The sequence below is a fragment of the Marmota flaviventris genome, chromosome 16, assembly GCF_047511675.1.
Source record: "Marmota flaviventris isolate mMarFla1 chromosome 16, mMarFla1.hap1, whole genome shotgun sequence".
In the NCBI taxonomy this organism is placed as follows: domain Eukaryota; kingdom Metazoa; phylum Chordata; class Mammalia; order Rodentia; family Sciuridae; genus Marmota; species Marmota flaviventris.
This window is the reverse complement of record NC_092513.1, coordinates 45,556,895-45,574,370: the sequence shown is the minus strand read 5'-3', so window position 1 is coordinate 45,574,370 and position 17,476 is coordinate 45,556,895.

Genomic DNA, 17,476 nt, shown 5'->3' with positions numbered 1-17,476 from the left:
ACACAAAATGGACAGAATTTAGTCCGAATGATTTTGTTCTTAACCAGATTTTCAAAAGAATTCTTCATTCTGTAAAATTAAGATACAACTACTAAGGGATCATCCAGACGTGAACGCTTTGAGGGAGTTTATTTTTTCCAGTCTAACCTTTAAACTGCTTGACCCTAAAGTAGATAGTAGCTGCAGGTAAAGTATGTTTTATTTCAATTTATTCATTATAATTAAATGAGTTTACAGTCCATCTACAGTAATCCCCAAAGTGAAATCATAGTTATAGTCAAAGGAATAACTTTGTATGACTGAAATAAAGCATACAACTTCAGTTTGCAGAATTTCTGTTGGAACATTAAGAATTCTAGATTTTACACATAACTTTGTAAGTGTTCAATTTCACAGAAATCATTCACAGAAAGAAAAAATGTATATGAACCCCAAGTTTTTACAATGCTTTCCTTTCATGTGGTAGCCATATGTGTTCAGGATACTATGGTGCCAGGTATGTGTGGTCTCAAGTTATGAGTGGTACTATCTAAAATATTGATGGCATTTAAACCTGCTTTTACTGGAATGTGAAAAACTGTTAACATGATACTAAAGCATAAACTAATTTGTTAAAGTTGTTTTCTATGTGGGTTGCTATTTTTTTTTTTTTTTTTGCTTCTTCCTCAAAATATTCCACTTTGTTTCGATCTGCAATTGTTCTTTCACTTCCCAATGTTAATATTTCTCTTGCCTTTCTCTATAAATAAATGAATAAAACTCAATCCAGAGAATTAGATCTGACTCAAGAATGTAAGATTCCAGTTTGGGATAGTACTGCATAGTATTTGATGTGGGAACTAAAGGATTAATCCCTCCAAAGAAAAACTTAAAAACTCATTTCACCTAAACCTATCAAAGATGGACCTAAATACAAAGGAGAAATATTTTTGAAACATTTCATTAAGGTCTTTTAATTTCAAAGGAGTAGGGAGGAGATTGCTGATAATGTCCCTAAACATAAATTTCAAAAATCTGTCCATGAACCCAAAGCCATTATCTCCTCTGAGCAAACAGCATCAACTTTGTGAATACTTGGGTGTCACTGTTGATAATGGGGTAGTAAAGCATAAAGGAACATGTAGAAGGAATTTTATTAAAGACAGGCCAAATGTTTTCTCAGGTCTCATTAAGGGATCCCAAAGCCCAAGACAAACACATCATACACATACATTCCACCTTTTGGAAGGCCAAGTGTTACTAGACCTGACAGAAAAAAACATCCACTAATTTCAGCATCTCTTACCATTATATTTCATTTGAATTAATCAGTTATGTGGAAATGGTGAGCACTTGGCTTTCATTAAGCACCGCTGAGTACACTCACACTTATTTTCCAAGCTTCATATATAAACAGACAGCAAAAATATATAAACTATGCAGTGCATCTAATAAAGGCAACAGAGATGGCAAAGAAACTGACTGGGTTTTGTCTTTCTTTTGCCAACACATCAAAACATAATTAGCAACAGCGAATAAGTAAATATACCTTATTAAAAAATAGTTGTGCTTCCTTAATAAAATTTATTTGGAGGATAATGGCTTGTGAACCACTATACATTCAGTTATTTACCTTCCAACTTTTTGTTCCCATTCTAAAAAGTAGGAATTCAGCTACACTCAAAATGCCATTTATTCAACTATTGAATACCATCAATCAACAAATTGTGTTATCCACTAAGTAATCTATGTAACATCTCATGAATAAACAGAAAAAAAAAAGCATTTAAGTTTTTGGTATTATGTACATATTACCTGAATAATATTATAAAGTTTAAAGTGAGATTGACCCTCCATTACTCCATCTTTCTATCAAGTACTAAACATCTGCATAATTAAACTTTCCATTTCTTTTTAACTGATTCTAGCTTTTAAATAGCTTACATTCATTTCATAGTGTCTCCTTTTAAGATCTTTTGTGCTTTTAGGAAAATCTTGCATTAGTTAAACAAACAATACCAGTAACTGAGAATCTTACTTGAAGAAGATTTAACTTTTTTTTTCAACTATTAGTTCCAGCAATAAAGATATTGCTAAAGGCTGGTTGAATGTTAAAGGAATTCTGTGTCCATGAAATCTGACCTCAAAGGAATTAATTACAGAAAACACATTAGGTACCAGTTCAAGTAAATCTTCAATTTGAAATGTCAGTTGCAAAGCATAAATCTCTTTGATAAGTTATAAGTAATGGTGTCAAAGTTGCAATCTGACATGTAAACCCGTTACAGAGACATCAATACTCATTTTATATAAATATCCTTAACACAGGTCTACTTACCTATACCAAAATTTTATGTAACATTGTCAGATTGTTTTAAAGACTGATTCCAGATTTCTTTTAAAGATTGCAGGTTAGTTCAGATATAGTATAGTGTCCGCATGAATAATGTTTCCATAATAATACTGAGAGCTTTCTTTTAAGAAGGAACATTTAGAAAAGGCCTTTTAAAATCATATGAAAGGACAAAGTTTCATCAAAAGTCATCCTGAGTCTAATGTGTATGTATAACATATATAATTTAGGCACACACACACACATACACACACACACACACACACACACACACACCTACATACATAATAACATTAGAACATCATCTAAAGGACTTATAAATTACATTTGTACAAAATGTCATTGACACATATGGATAGGCATTTTCTAACATTCAGAATTATATCCAGTTCCCAGTTCCTTTACTTACAGTACAAGTAATGCAATCCTCAGTGAATTATATGATATCCATCACCCATACTCTTAGCCACTTTCTTCCTCTTTTCCTAAACTATGAAATGGATAGTAATATTTGACTTCAGAGATGTTTAAGAACTTAACATGGAAAATATGGACACAATACATAAATGTAGCAAACATATTTTGTCATTATGAATAAATTCAGTTTTCAATTTTTTTGCTATCCCTTATTTACTTGACTATCTTTTCTTTTATAAAATCTGAATCAAAGTCTTTTTTAAAATTCTGATATATATGCATAAACACTATCCTATTTAATGGTGGACTATCTGAAAGGAGGTAATGTTTTTAAAATGTGCAGCATACATTTATTTATTTATGTTATACTACACTAAGCTAATTCAATGAAATTTTTAAAATTTAATTACAACATGCATAGAAACCCATAAAGCTACAATTTTGTCACTTTCCCTTTGATAACTATCCCAAAGGTCCTTGTTAACCCACTGAAAAGGGAAAATATTCTTTATTTACTATAGAAGTTTTGAAATGAGGGACCTATAGTAGGATGCTATTTAAAATGAGATTGACCCTCCATTACTCCATCTTTCTATCAAGTACTAAACATCTGCATAATTAAACTTTCCATTTCTTTTTAACTGATGATTGATTCTAGCTTTTAAAAAGCTTATATTCATTTCATAGTGTCTCCTTTTAAGATCTTTTGTGCTTTTAGGAAAATCTTGCATTAGTGAAACAAACAATACCGGTAACTGAGAATCTTTTACTTGAAGAAGATTTAACTTTTTTTCAACTATTAGTTCCAGCAATAAAGATATTGCTAAAGGCTGAGGCTGACATAGATTCATAATTATAAGCACTACTTTTGAAAGTATATTTAAAAGTTGAAGCATCAGCTCAAGAAAATAGATTGGAGTGTACTAGAGAAACCAGATGGTATTCATTGGAGAATTCTACAGAATTAGGATATAGATAAGGTATCTACCAACAAAAAATAGGCATGCATCATTAAAGAGACTGAAGGAATAAAGCAACTGATAGAAATTGAGTTATTCTTTCTAAGTATTGCTTATATTAAGTATTTGTCAAACTTAACTGGCACAAACTAAACATAACTATTATAATCAGGAAGATAAAATGTATAGATAATAAATCAGGAGTACTCATTTCCTCAAAAGGCAATTTATGCTTTTCCATCTAAAAAAATATTATAAACAAAATTTTCATAAGTTATGTTTATAGATAATAATTCCTTTGGATAAAGATTTTAAAGTTTAAGATATTACATACACATGAGTTAGTTTTATATATTTAAAATAGAATATATAATTTGGTTTATATCCCCCAAATTTTATATTTAATGTTTTGTAGAAATGAACACAAATAGATTTATTTGATTGAAATGTTTGAACATAATTATTAAAGTGCCAGAATATCTGACTAACACTACAGTTCACAAATACTAAAATACTGGTCATTAAAATCTGGAGATAATTTAAAAGAAACCTAACAACAAATGGTAAATATGATTAATAAAAATATTAAATTAAAAGTTTAAAGCTATAAGTAGCAAAGGAAAATGTAACTGTGAGCATCAGCTATTTTGGAAGTTAAATTTTAAAATTTATTAAGATAACTCTAAGGTGTGATAGAGTGATGTCAGAATAAATAGGTGATTAAAATTCCTTTGCATTAACTGAAATGATGATCTATATTATGCTCTTGCATCTTATTTTCAAAGAACTGAAAACAATGTAGCCCATTTGAGTTCAAATAATTTTAAGTTTTTTTTTTCTTTAGGCATCTGTAAAATTACAGCAAAGATTATTCTAAAGCTAGAGTTTCAGAACAGGGGAAATATAGTATAGACTTTTTGTTATAGGGAGAGAGTAGGACATTATGCACAAGAGGCATAGTATCTATAGAGGGTATAGATATACGGGATATAGATATTAGTATAAGGGTTTTCCTTATACATATTTGGAAATTAAGAGTTAAATAAAATAAACTATTTGCTACCCTGAAATCTAGATATGGATGATTTCTGTTATTTGAGTTAACAATTTTGAAAGAATTAGAATAGAGTAAATTCATTTATCCATAAAGTTTTCCTGAACAGCAATTAGACTGTCTTTGATGACTTAGAAGGTACTCTATAAATTTTTGGTACTTTTGAATTAATATTTATGAACATTCATCATCACTATAATCAAGACATGCAGAGCTACCAATTAATAGAGAATTCTGATGAGGGAATGTCATATCCACTAAGCTTTCACCATGTACAGAAACAACATTTTATCCATTTTATTTTTTTTCTCTATTTTAATTCATAAAACCATCTGAGGTCCTCTCCATTAGTGTTCATGACCATAACTTCTATTTGTAATTTCTGAAGAATTTCATCTGTCTGGTCAAAATAAAGATTGTGAAGAACTAGATACAGACACGAGACAGGAAGAGAGAGTGATCATTCTCAGTCTCACCTTTGATACCATATAGACACATTTCTCAGTCTCACCTTTGATACCATATAGACACATGCCACTGATAACATTCGTCCTTCAACACTGGGGCTGTGTGGGGTCAATATTCTTTTAAAGAAAAAATTCTATGCAAAAAGTTCCTATCAGAGTTCTTCAATTTTTTTACATCTACAATACTTTGGCTCTTGTGCCCTCCTTAAAAAGGTGAAAAATCTTATTTCCTTTGACTAGTGGAGTACCTTTTTAAAACTGATATTATCAAGCCAAGGTAAACCCTGGAAACTTCATATTGTACATGCAGTAGGTATCCATTGCTGTTTCACATTATTTTCCCGACAACGTTGAGGCTTTACATTATGTGACTCATTTTCTCTTAGGTTATCAATATAGTGTTATCAGTTTGGGGTATTCAAATCCCTCCTCTTTCTCCCCCACCTGATAATCTTCACATTGCTGCTTTTGCTGTCTTCATATCCTTCCCTTTTCTAGTGCTTTTAAAAGGGGACTGACCTCTTCCTATCAGTCAAAGTGGGGAAGATGAAACTTAAATATTTTCCTCCACTCTTCTTTCTCCTTTTCTTTATTTTTTTTATTAAAATTGTAACATAAAAATGTCACTCCTAAGAAAAGCCTTGAGTTCATCATTCCCAGCTCTCCTTCCCTGGGAGGTGAATACATTGCCTTTTAATCATGTTGGCCTTGCTTTTCCATAAGGCAATAAAAAAATAGTCTCAACAGAGGCTGCCAGTTATAACTTATGTATAAAAAAATGGAATTAAAAACATTTGATGAGGCAGAATCAGTTCCACAGGGACACCCCCCTCCCCATATTTCCCAAGTTTTTATTTTCTCCTTGCCTTCCTCTAGTCTTTCTTAATTTTGTCTTACAGGATTCTTTCTCCCAAGTATACCCTTAGGATTTTAAAGGAGCCTCCTTTCCTAATTTTCCCATTTTTCTTTTCTTCTTTCTTTCCAGCATGCTTTTGCATTTATTTTCTGTTGCCTCTGTATCCTGACCATCTTCAAATATTCATAATTGGAAGTCACTGTCTTTCTTCTCTAATGCATCAACTGCATATGAACCGAGTTCTCAGAGATGATGTCTTTCCTCTCATGAACTAGATACATGAGTTTGCTTCCGGTTCCCTATGTAGATTTATATTATCACTATAGAACCATGCCTACGTCACTGATCTTACCTCATCTTTAGAGATTCTATCTGACTTCAAGTTGACCGGGTTCCCCAGTCACATTTCTCCTCTCCATCTTAGGCATTTGGATGTTAAACCCTATGCTTGCACGTCTCAACACCTAGTGCCTGCCCTGTCTGGTGGAAAGCTCCCTCCTGGGTATTCCCTACAAACTACCTATCCCACATCCGATGAGTATGTTAAGTACCTTTAATGTTTCTCCTATTTATTATGGTGCTGAGAGTTGAACCAGCTGTTAATGCACACTGCTTATCTGACAGTGTAAATTCTGGCTGAAGCTTTTACAGGACATAACCTATTGGCCTGAGGGGTTCACAGTTCTCATATCCTCCATTTTTTAAAAAACGCTATCAATGACCATTTTCGCATGGACTCCATTAAAGATTTACGTTTTCCTGAAAGCCTATCTTTATTCTCCTTACCCCCTTTTTTCTTTTCAACCCCCACCTAACTCCCCACCCCCCGCACTTTCCCCTCCTATGTGCCTAAAGCACCCACTGAAATTTGTACCTGCCATGGTGTAGTAGGCAGCTTGCAGGATGGCTCCTAGATCCTGCCTTCTGATATTTATGCTTCTGTGTCATCCCAGCTCCTGAGTGGGGAACTACACCAGGGAATTACTTCTAACACATACAATATGGTGAAGATGATGGGAAGCCATGTCTAAGCTTAGATTATGAAAGCTCATCTTGCTTGCTTTGTGTCGACCCACTCCCTCTCCCTCCCTGCCATCTCTCTATTTCCCCTCTCTGGTTTTTCTCATTTGCCCGCTCCAGCAGAAAAGTCACCTACCACATTGTGACCTGCCCTGTCCAGAAGGAGGACAAGGAAATAACATAACAAAGAAATGAAGGAGCCATCCCAATAGTCATCAAGAAACTGAGGGGCTGGGGTTTTGCCTCAGAGGTAGAGTGATCGCCTAGCATGTGTGAGGCACTGGGTTCCATCCTCAGCACCACATAAAAAATAAAATAAATATATTGTGTGTACCTATAACTAAATATTTAAAAGAGAGAAAGAAACTGAGGCCTTCAGTGCAACAACCCGTGAGAAACTAAGCATGCCCAACAACCATGTGAATGAGCTTTAAATGACCACACCTCCTCTGGCCAGAACCACAGATGAGATACCTGGCCCTGGCTGATGACTTCCTCACACCTTGTGAGAGACCCATAGCCCACAGACCCAGCTAAGCCACTCCCAGTTTCTTGGCTCACCGAAACTGAGAGAATGAGTGTCTGTTATTCTGTGTTACTTAGTTTAGGGCAAGGTATTGCACATCAATGGATAACTAATACACAGGGCATTATAAATGTAGTTTACGTGTCAGACTCATCATCTCTGCCAGTAAGTTGGTGTAACAGTTGGGTTCCTTGGTAACTAGTTTAGGCAAACAAACAGGAATGCAACGCATTGTAAGGGTGTCAGGTAGCTTCTGGACTAAAAGAAGGTTGAAAAAGGATGTTCAGAGGACGCAGAGGCAATAAGAAGGAAAGATCTGTCAGTGTTCAGTTGCAGTTCTACTCCAGGGACATTGTTCTGGATACAGCATCTCTGAGCCCTGCTAGATTTTTGTCTTCTACAACTGCCACTGAGCATGATCTTCCAGCCCTTCTGGACTTTCTGTCATTCCCTAAAGACCCTAAGTTCTGAGTATGGCATCTGTTGGCTGATCTGAGATCACATGCTTGGCTCCCATGCCGGGGACACATACTCCAAGTAGCTCTTTCTTGCCTTTCCTCTTATTCATTTCTCTACTACCAGTTCATTCCACATCTATAACTTTATGCTTCTCATTTTTTTGATGGTTTATGTTTTGCTCCCTGATCGATTTATTTATTTATTTATTTATTTTGGTACCAGGAAGGGCACTTGACCACTGAGCCACATCCCCAGCCCTATTTTGTATTTTATTAGAGACAGGGTCTCACTGAGTTGCTTAGCGCCTCACTTTTGCTGAGGCTGGCTTTGAACTCACGATCCTCCTGCCTCAGTCTCCTGAGCCGCTGGACTTATGCTCCCTGACTTTTAAAAATTTTATTTTTAATTGACTTATAATAATTGTACATCTTTATGGGGCACTGTGTGATTTTAATACGTGTATACAATGTAATGATCAAATCAGAGTCATTAGCATTTCCTTCAACTCAAACATTTGGATTTTTTGTTGTTGTAGTTTTGGTTGGTTTTTTGAATCATTCAAAACCCTCTCTTCTAGCTATGTTAAAATATATAATAAACTGCATGAACTATATTCACCTATATACAAAAGAACTGTGAGAAAAAACACTAGAGCTGATTGCTCTTTTCTAACTATTTTGATTATCCAAACTTTCTCCATCCTTTTGCTGACCCTTCCTGAACTCTGGGAACTATTCTCTAGACTTCTTTTTAAGCTTCCCCATGTGCATGAGAACATGTAGTGTTTGCCTGTCTGTGCCTGGCTTACTCCACTGAACATCATGTCCTCTAGGCTCATCCATGTTGTCACAAATGATGGGACTTCTGATGGCTCTATAATGTCCCTGACTGTTATTATTATTTGCCCCTGCCATGGGTGTACCTGCCTGGCTGAACTCCCACATGCCACTTTTCATCCTTACGCTGGTACCCTGACCACCCTTTTGCTACTCTGCTGACCCCATAGAGCACAGGAGGAAAAGGGTCCCTCCAGGACAATACCTCTCCCTTAGGGTTAGCCCTGCAGTTCTTTCTTAGACAGAAGCTGCATGCATCTTCTTAGAGGGGTCCACAGAGAGTTTTAGTTTTTAGGAATGATTTGAGGACAGCACATAAACATGATGCTGAGGAAGTCACAACATATGTTCATGGATTCCTTTCTTATAATAACATTCTCATATTTATCCCTTTATCTCTCTAGAAATATATTTATCTCTTTCTCTCTCCAGATCTGAAACTTCACCTTTATCAGATCTTCTTCAAGTGGCCAGAGCAGTATATTAAAAAATAAAAATAAGGTCACGCGCATTTAAAAATACTCCAGTGCTTTGTCATTGCAATTAGACTGAAATCCAGGCCCCAATCACAGCGTATATGGCCCTGCAGGATATGGCTCCTGCCCCTTTCTGACTTCCTGCTCCATTGTATCTCCTGCCTCACTGAATTTATGTTATGCTGGCCTTGCCCCTCCTGAAACATGCCAAGCTTCTCACCCCAGAGCCTTTGCACTCACTGTGCCCAGTGCCTGATAGAATCAGCCCTAGAGCTCTGCTTTTTGCCTGTCTGCTCTTGTCTAGTATCCTGCACCATCTGCACTTAATTGTACTTACTTTTCTCCAAAATTACTTTGTTCATTTATTTGTTTGATTATTCATTTATTTTCTTTCCTCTAGAATAATAGTATCCAGTGGCATTCTCTGCAATAATGGTAACATCCTCTAAGCTGCACACATGGCAGGCACCACGTGAGTTACCTATGCTTCTGAACACTTGAAATACAGCTCATGAGACAGAGGAATTCCATTTTAATTTAATTTTAACTTTATTATTTATTCAGTTTTAAGTGTCTTTTAATTTAAATATCTGTATTTGGTTCATGGCCACCTTGTTGGACAGTGTGGCATGGAGTACCAGCTCCATGGAAACAAGACCTCCTCTTTCTCAATTACCCTTAAGTCTCCTGCTCCTGGAATCATGGATAGAACATACAGGATATCCAATAACCATTAGTCAAATGACCAGAATTTTTGCTGTTTTTGTTGAAAATGAGCTCTTCATCCAAAGAAGGAAAAAAGAGAAGCCTATGTAAAATTTATGATGTTCATGCAAATCACATGATGTATCAGTCAACTATTACCACAATAATGCTGCAAAACAACCAACCTTAAAATCCAATGACTTCAAACAGCAATAATTTATTATTGCTCACATATCCTTGGGTCATCTTGGATTCTGTAGAGCTATCTTAGGCTTGACTCTAAAGGAGCAGGCTGGATGGTTTCCTATGTCTCTCTTCCTTCTAACACCAGCAAAGTAGCAGGGATATGTTCTTCTTCTAGCTGTGGCACAGGAACAAGAAGGCAAGTCCAACTTTATAAGCTCATTTCAGCCACCTGCTCAGGTCATATCTGCTAAATTCTCATTAGTTGAAGCAAGTCACTGGGTCAGTCCCAAGTCAAGAGAAAGGAAGGCACATTCTGTCTTTAGGCAGAAAAACATGGTAAAGTATGTGGGTACAGCATTGATGAAGAATTAAAGTCAGTGATTAAATCTACCATGCCTAGCTTTTAGAAGAGAGTCATACAAAGAATATAATCTCAAATTGAATTGCCATAGGATTAGATTAAATATTCTTCTGGGAATTAACTAATGCACATGCATACACACACATACCCACTTACAGAAATACAGTCAGTCATCCCTTAGTAACTGTGGGAACTGGTTTCAGGACACCCTATCAGGATATCAAAATCCAAAGATATTCAAGTCCCTTAAACAAAGTTGTGTTAGTCAGCTTTCCATTGCTATGATGAAATGTCTGCAGAAAACTAATTAAGGGACAAAAGATTTATTTTGGCTCATGGTTTCAGAGATTCCAAGTCATGGTTGCTTGACACCATTGCTATGGACCTGTGGTGAGGCAGAACATTATGGTAGAGAAGGCATGGTGAAACAGAACTTCTCAACTCATGGTAGCTGGAGACAAAATATACCTTTCAAAGACACAACCCCAGTGATCCACCTCCTTCAACTGAAGCCCATCTCCTACAACTTCCACCACCTCCCAATAGCTCTACCAGTTGGAACCAGATGTTCAGCACATGAGCTTTTGGGGAAGATTACAAATTCAAACCATAAAAAAGTGGCATAGTATTTGCATACAACCTACCCACGTCTTCCCATATATTCTAAATCTTCTCTAGGTTGTTTATAATATCTAATACTAATGCAATGTAAAAGCTATGCAAATATCATTTAGGGAATAATAATAAGGGGAAAAGTCTGAACATGATGAGTGCAGATATGACATTTTTTTCTGAATATTTTTGCACTGCTGGTACATCAGCTATCCAGAGCTAGAGGAAGAATCCTTGATTTGTGTGTTTTCCAATTCCTCTGGTGTAAATACTCCTACTACAAATAATTTCCAGCTACCAATGTGATGTCACTGAATGCTGAATTGGCAAGATAAGCAGAATTGGGTCCAGGAGCTGGCACAGGCTGGCTGCAGCATACCCCCAGGAAGGTATGCACGAGCAGTTCCACAGACACAAGTGTGTTTTGTGTACCTTCATTCAAAAGTCAACAAAATACTAGGAAATATCACCAAATCTTTGTATAAAGCCACTGTTCACTGCTGAAATATTGCTATAATTCTGGTTGTTCCACTTTAATAAAAACCTAACAGAGACAGGTCAGGAGAGAGATGAAATAAAATAATGATGGAGGGGTGTCTGCAGGGCAAGGTGAGCCCAAGCAGTACCTTACTATGAATTAAATGGAGAGGTCATCTCCAATGGACGTGGCCCCCAACCCTTGCTTATTGAGGAGGGAAACAGCCAGATCTGAGCAAGCACTGGCCTACTTAGTGGTCTCCTTTGCAGGGCCAGTTTCAGGGCTCTTAGGCTTATTCCAGTTAGAGCAGGACTTTCCCATCTTAGAGTAGTCTATTATGTATAAACCTAGAGCTATCACCCGCTACTTCTTTATCCACTTCATTCACAGAATTCTGAATTTGCCTCTTCCTATTATAACTTCCCTGATTTCAACTGGATTTTCCAGGGGAAAAAATGTTTCTGTGAAGGTTTAAAACTGTATTTCTTAGCCTAGAAAGGTCTGAATGATGAGCAACTAGTCACATGGTAATACTGTATAAGACTGTAAAGGACAATGTAAAATATATACAGAGAGTAAGAGAGAGTTTTATGTATTCAATCTTGGAACACTATAATCAGGGGTACATTCTGCAATGTTATAGCCCAAAGCTATTTTTAAAATAAGTGTTACTTTTTACAAATAAGCCTCTTTACACTTATACCCTATACTTGCGCTTCTAAAGAGGAGTTCTAATGGAATCATAGACAAAAAAGAATTGCTCACCTTTAAAAAAATACAATATTTAAAAACTCTCACTTGCATAATCTCAACTCTATAATTCTATCTTTATTCTGATAAGCCATTGGGACCTTAGGACCATGACTACCTCTTGAGAACTCCCCTTGGGAGACTGTCAATGATATGTGTCTTTCCAGAATCATCACTTTTTTTGCCATCTTCTCCTTCTTTGACTCATTTACAGCCCTGATGACCACTCACTCCATTTATAGAGAGCTTATTATGTGGCAGACACAAGGAAATAAAACCCCTTTGCCTCAAGGAGTTTCTGTTTTACTTGTGGGGAGACGTAGATTTAAATAAGCAATTTCACACTGTTATAATGATTGCAAAGAGGTATACCTTCTAGGTAGCACAGAGAATGGACTGATTAACACCATTTGGAGCTGAGGAAGCAGGAATGTGTTTTCTAAGAAAGAACCTGAGTTCAAAGGAGGCCAGACATTAGCTTCCAGATAATATGGAAGGCTTGGCATTCCAATCAGAAGGGGCACAATATCCAAGGAATGGAAATCTGAATGAATGCAGAACAACCAGGAGTCTGGAACTGTAGAATGAGAAGGATAAATGGAGGAACAGCAGATGATAAGACTGGCTTGGAGGGTCCAACAGAGCCCCTGAAGGACTTCAACAGAGGAATAACATGATCAGATTCGTGCTTTGGAAAAATTGCTATGGTAGGGCTGTCAGGAGAAGGGGAAGATATAGATACAGGCTGGTTAGGGGATGAATATAATCAACCTGAAATTTAAGGGTCACAACTCATTTTAGAGTTGACCTCACCTGACAGTGAGGGCAAAGAGATGTAGATGATTCAAGGGAAATTTAGGCATTGAACCTGATTCTTGGTGGTTGGTTGGATGGAGATGAAGAGGAAATAAAGACTTCCAGATCCTGGTTTGGGTAAAATAGGGAATGGGAATGTTATCAACTGATAACATGAGAGTCCAGCAAAGGCAGAACAAGTGTTAAAGGGGAGATAGTGAGCTTGGTTTTGGATTTACTAACAGGAACAATATTGGATATTGGACCTTGATGAGAGAAAGTTGAACACTCTCAGCCTTGCCACTTAATTATCCATCATACCTTCAGGTCCCCTGTCATGATGTTTTGCTTCACCACGGTTCCAAAGCAACAGGACAGGGGAATCCTGGACTGTACCTCTGAAATGACCAGCCTCCCCCCTCCCCAAAAAAAGTTTTCTCCATTTATGTTGATTATCTCTGAAATTTTGTCACCATGACAGAAAGCTAACACAATACCCTAAGCAAATTATGTCACTTCTAGGGACTTCAGTTCCTTACCTGCGAGGCTCTTGGCATAGTGCCTGGCATATAATATTTCCATATTGTCTTATTTCCTCAACAGTCTTGTGAGTTATGGGAAAGATATAACTGCTTCAAGAAATTCAAATATCAAGTGTCTTACAAATTATAATTGGGCATATAAAATCACTTTGTAAAGTGATATTCTTTATGTGCTATTGTTTTTCCATTTTTCTTTGTACTCACAGTCAGTACTACAATTCACATACAATTGGTCTTTGTCCATGTATGATAATTATTTTCAAAGTTTCAGGAAAACTCAAGGGCAAAGATTGGTCCTAGCTATGTTTCTTGAAAAGTAGCAAAAACACAATAGATTCTCATTCCGTGCTTATTAATAGAATGAGCCAACAAATGTCAATTAGTTGACCAACTGGAGCTTTCTTGGGTAGTTTGTATTACCTTTATCTGCCTCTGAAGAGCTTTTACTCCAAGGGGGAAAGGACAATTAGAGTTCTCTAGGCAATAAGGTGTATTAAATATTAGAGAATCTATGCATAAACTGTGTTATACACTATCAGGAATCACAATATTCTGGATTTACTGTTTCCAAATGGAACATTATAATGCAAAAAAATTAACAAATATTCTTTCCACTTTATTTTGGCAGTAAAACTGAGTAATATGATCATGCCAAAAATGTCCTGGATCTCTTGCAGAATAAAAAGTTGTTTTTAAGAAACTGACAACTTCGAGCACAAGGCAGTTTCTGTTTTCACTTTACCCTCAAGAACTCATTGCACCAGGAATCTGAACCCATGAGAATAATAAAATAATTATAGTTTTATTTTACTATATTCTGACACTGAATTTGATCCACTCATGTCTGCATATTTCAGGTAGGAAAAAAATGAAACTGTTTGGCAAGATAAAGGTGATATTTTCTCATAATCTTAAATCCTCTTTGAAGAGATCTTTTTCATTTGTACATTTCTTAATGAAAATTTCCTTGTCAATGATCTGGGAACTCTAAGCATACCAGTAAATAAAATCACCTGTAACAGAAAATAAAGAAATGAAGGAAGAAGGAAGGAAGGAGGGAAGGAAGGAAGGAAGGAGAGAGAGAGAGAGAAAGAAAAAAAGAAAAGAAAAATCCCAATTAATTTAAAATAACGTATTAATTTTTCAAGTGACACTTTATTCTGAACATTTGTGTGTGCGCACACACACACAGAGCCACTGGGAAAGACAATTCCAAGATACAATACACAAATAGCATTTGATCTTGGACTTCCTTATGGTTTTTAGTAAAGACTATTAATTTTTTCTTTTCTTTCTTTCCTCTTTTCTTTTTCTTTTTCTTTCTTTCTTTTCTTTTTTCTTTTTTTTTTTTTTTGAGACGAGTAAAATACAGAGATTTGAAAGGAGAACTGTAAGCCATACTCTGTACAGTGATTTTATTTTGAAATGCATCAGTTCAAGGGTTAAATGAAAGAATGAAAGCAAAGCAGTCTCTTCAACTGTGTTTTTGAAGAAAATAAAACAGCTTGATGTAAGTTAAATGAAGGGCGTCTATGACTTAAGAGAAATGGACAGATAGAGAAAAAGGTCACAAGATTAAATTTTCCCTGAGGGAAAAGTCCTTCTTTGGAATCATTAACCTCCTTCTAGGTCACTCCTGAAAAAACAGCAGGAAATCCTCCTGCCCAGGGAAAGATGGGTGCATCCCAGCCACCCATTGACCTGGGAGGCAGCCCTCCTCTAGCTCCCTAAGTCCCCTTAGGGCATGCTTGATTTTAAGACCTTTGTTTTAAAGAAACAAGATCCCTCCTTTTTGAACTCTGCAATAACAAAATATAAAGTATGCTTTTAACACACACACACACACCACACATACACACACACAAAATCTAATACTGTTTCCCATAGACAAAGAAAATACATAGAAAATGAGAGCAGTTGTCTCAGAATTGCACATTTTGCGAGTTGTTCCCCATTTCCCAAGCTTTCTATACATTTTCTTATAATTTGATTGTTAAAAAATAATATTTGTCTTTGCCTTGAAAAATATTATTTTATATCTGCATAGATTATTATTGTTGTTATTAACTAGACTAAAGGGGTATTCTTGATGGGTAGCGGAGAAACTTTCTCTTAGTGTACATTAACCACTCTTTCAACATATTTTCCATGATTTCTGTAATTTAGAGACTGATTCATAATAAGGGGACATAGGTATATCAATAAAAAATTTTGAGACTGAAATGAAATTAAAAAAAAAAAATACAATTTTGCTCTAGCTATATTATTTTTAAATACTTCTCTTCACTGTCGTTTTTCCTGCACTAAATTGAGTCAATGTGATTGCCAACATGTAGTTGTTTGAAGAACATTTAGTTAAAGTAAATCTGATTTCTAAACTACAAAATAACAGAATGTCAGCTTTGCACCCCAGGCTTTTCCTAACATAATGCACCACAAAATAAAACACCATGTTAAAAACAATTTGACTCCTTATCACAGGGCTTGAAACAGGAGTAAGCCAAAGCAAGAGAGCAGTACTAAAGGCTCTGAAGCATCCAGGAGCCTTCTGAGATTTCCCCCTCCTTCTTGGATGTCTTTAAATTGATACTAAGAAAAGGGACACAATATATTTAAGATTTACAAGGGAAGAAAAGACACATAAGCCACTCACTGCTAGACAGCAGAATATGGAAAATGCTTGGTTCAAGTTTTGCAGGTGGTTTGTATATTCTTTTGCAAATTGATTCTAAAGCAAGAGAGAACATTAAAGATTTGAAAAGACAATGTGACTATTTAGCAGTCCCTGGAGAATAAAGACAAAAGGAAGCATCAGTGAGAAAGAAAACGCAAACGCACTTGGGGAATCCTGCTACAACCTAGATGTGGGGACCTGCTTCTGCTAAACTCAGAAGTCAATCGTTTTTTTGCTCAGGTTCACGTATTGATTCAATAACAAGGACGAATCTTAGCAACTTATTACTTAACATAAATTGGGTACAAAGGTAACAATTTCCCCACGGTGGTATGGTAAGAAAAAGAATTGTATGGCTCACTGTTTTCTAGCCAAAATGCATTTCTGAAGCAGGAAATCAAAAACACATCACAAACCTTACAACTAGACTAAACACATTAAATCTGCTGATATTAGTAACTGTCACGAGGCTGTCAGGCTCAGGGACCCACAGCTACTGACAGCTACTCACTCCCTACCTCCAAACACACTTTTCTCAGATACTTGGCTGAAGAAAAGTGAACAAATATGCCATTGTTGCTGCTGTTTATTAAAATGGTCCTCTGGAATTCCCTGCAGACACTGCTTAAACAAAAATAACGAATGGGACACCCATTTGATGCACAACACAGATCTGAACCAAGAAGCCAAATAAAAGGTTTCAAGTGACATAGGCCAGAACACGTCTGAGCACCCTCCCCCCAAAATAAATCACTCAAATGGCCATTCTCTAAGCCCCCTTTGTTTTCATCTACTTCAAAATACAGTTTATTAACTCTTCACTCATTCTACCTTAATTTCACCTTTCTATTTCAGCAGCATAATAATGTCATTAAAAAAAAAAAATACTGGATTCTGTTTCAGATGGACTTCTGTTTACAGCAATGCTAGCTTACTGCCTAGGCCTCGCAAGGTTTTCTATCTAAATGGCT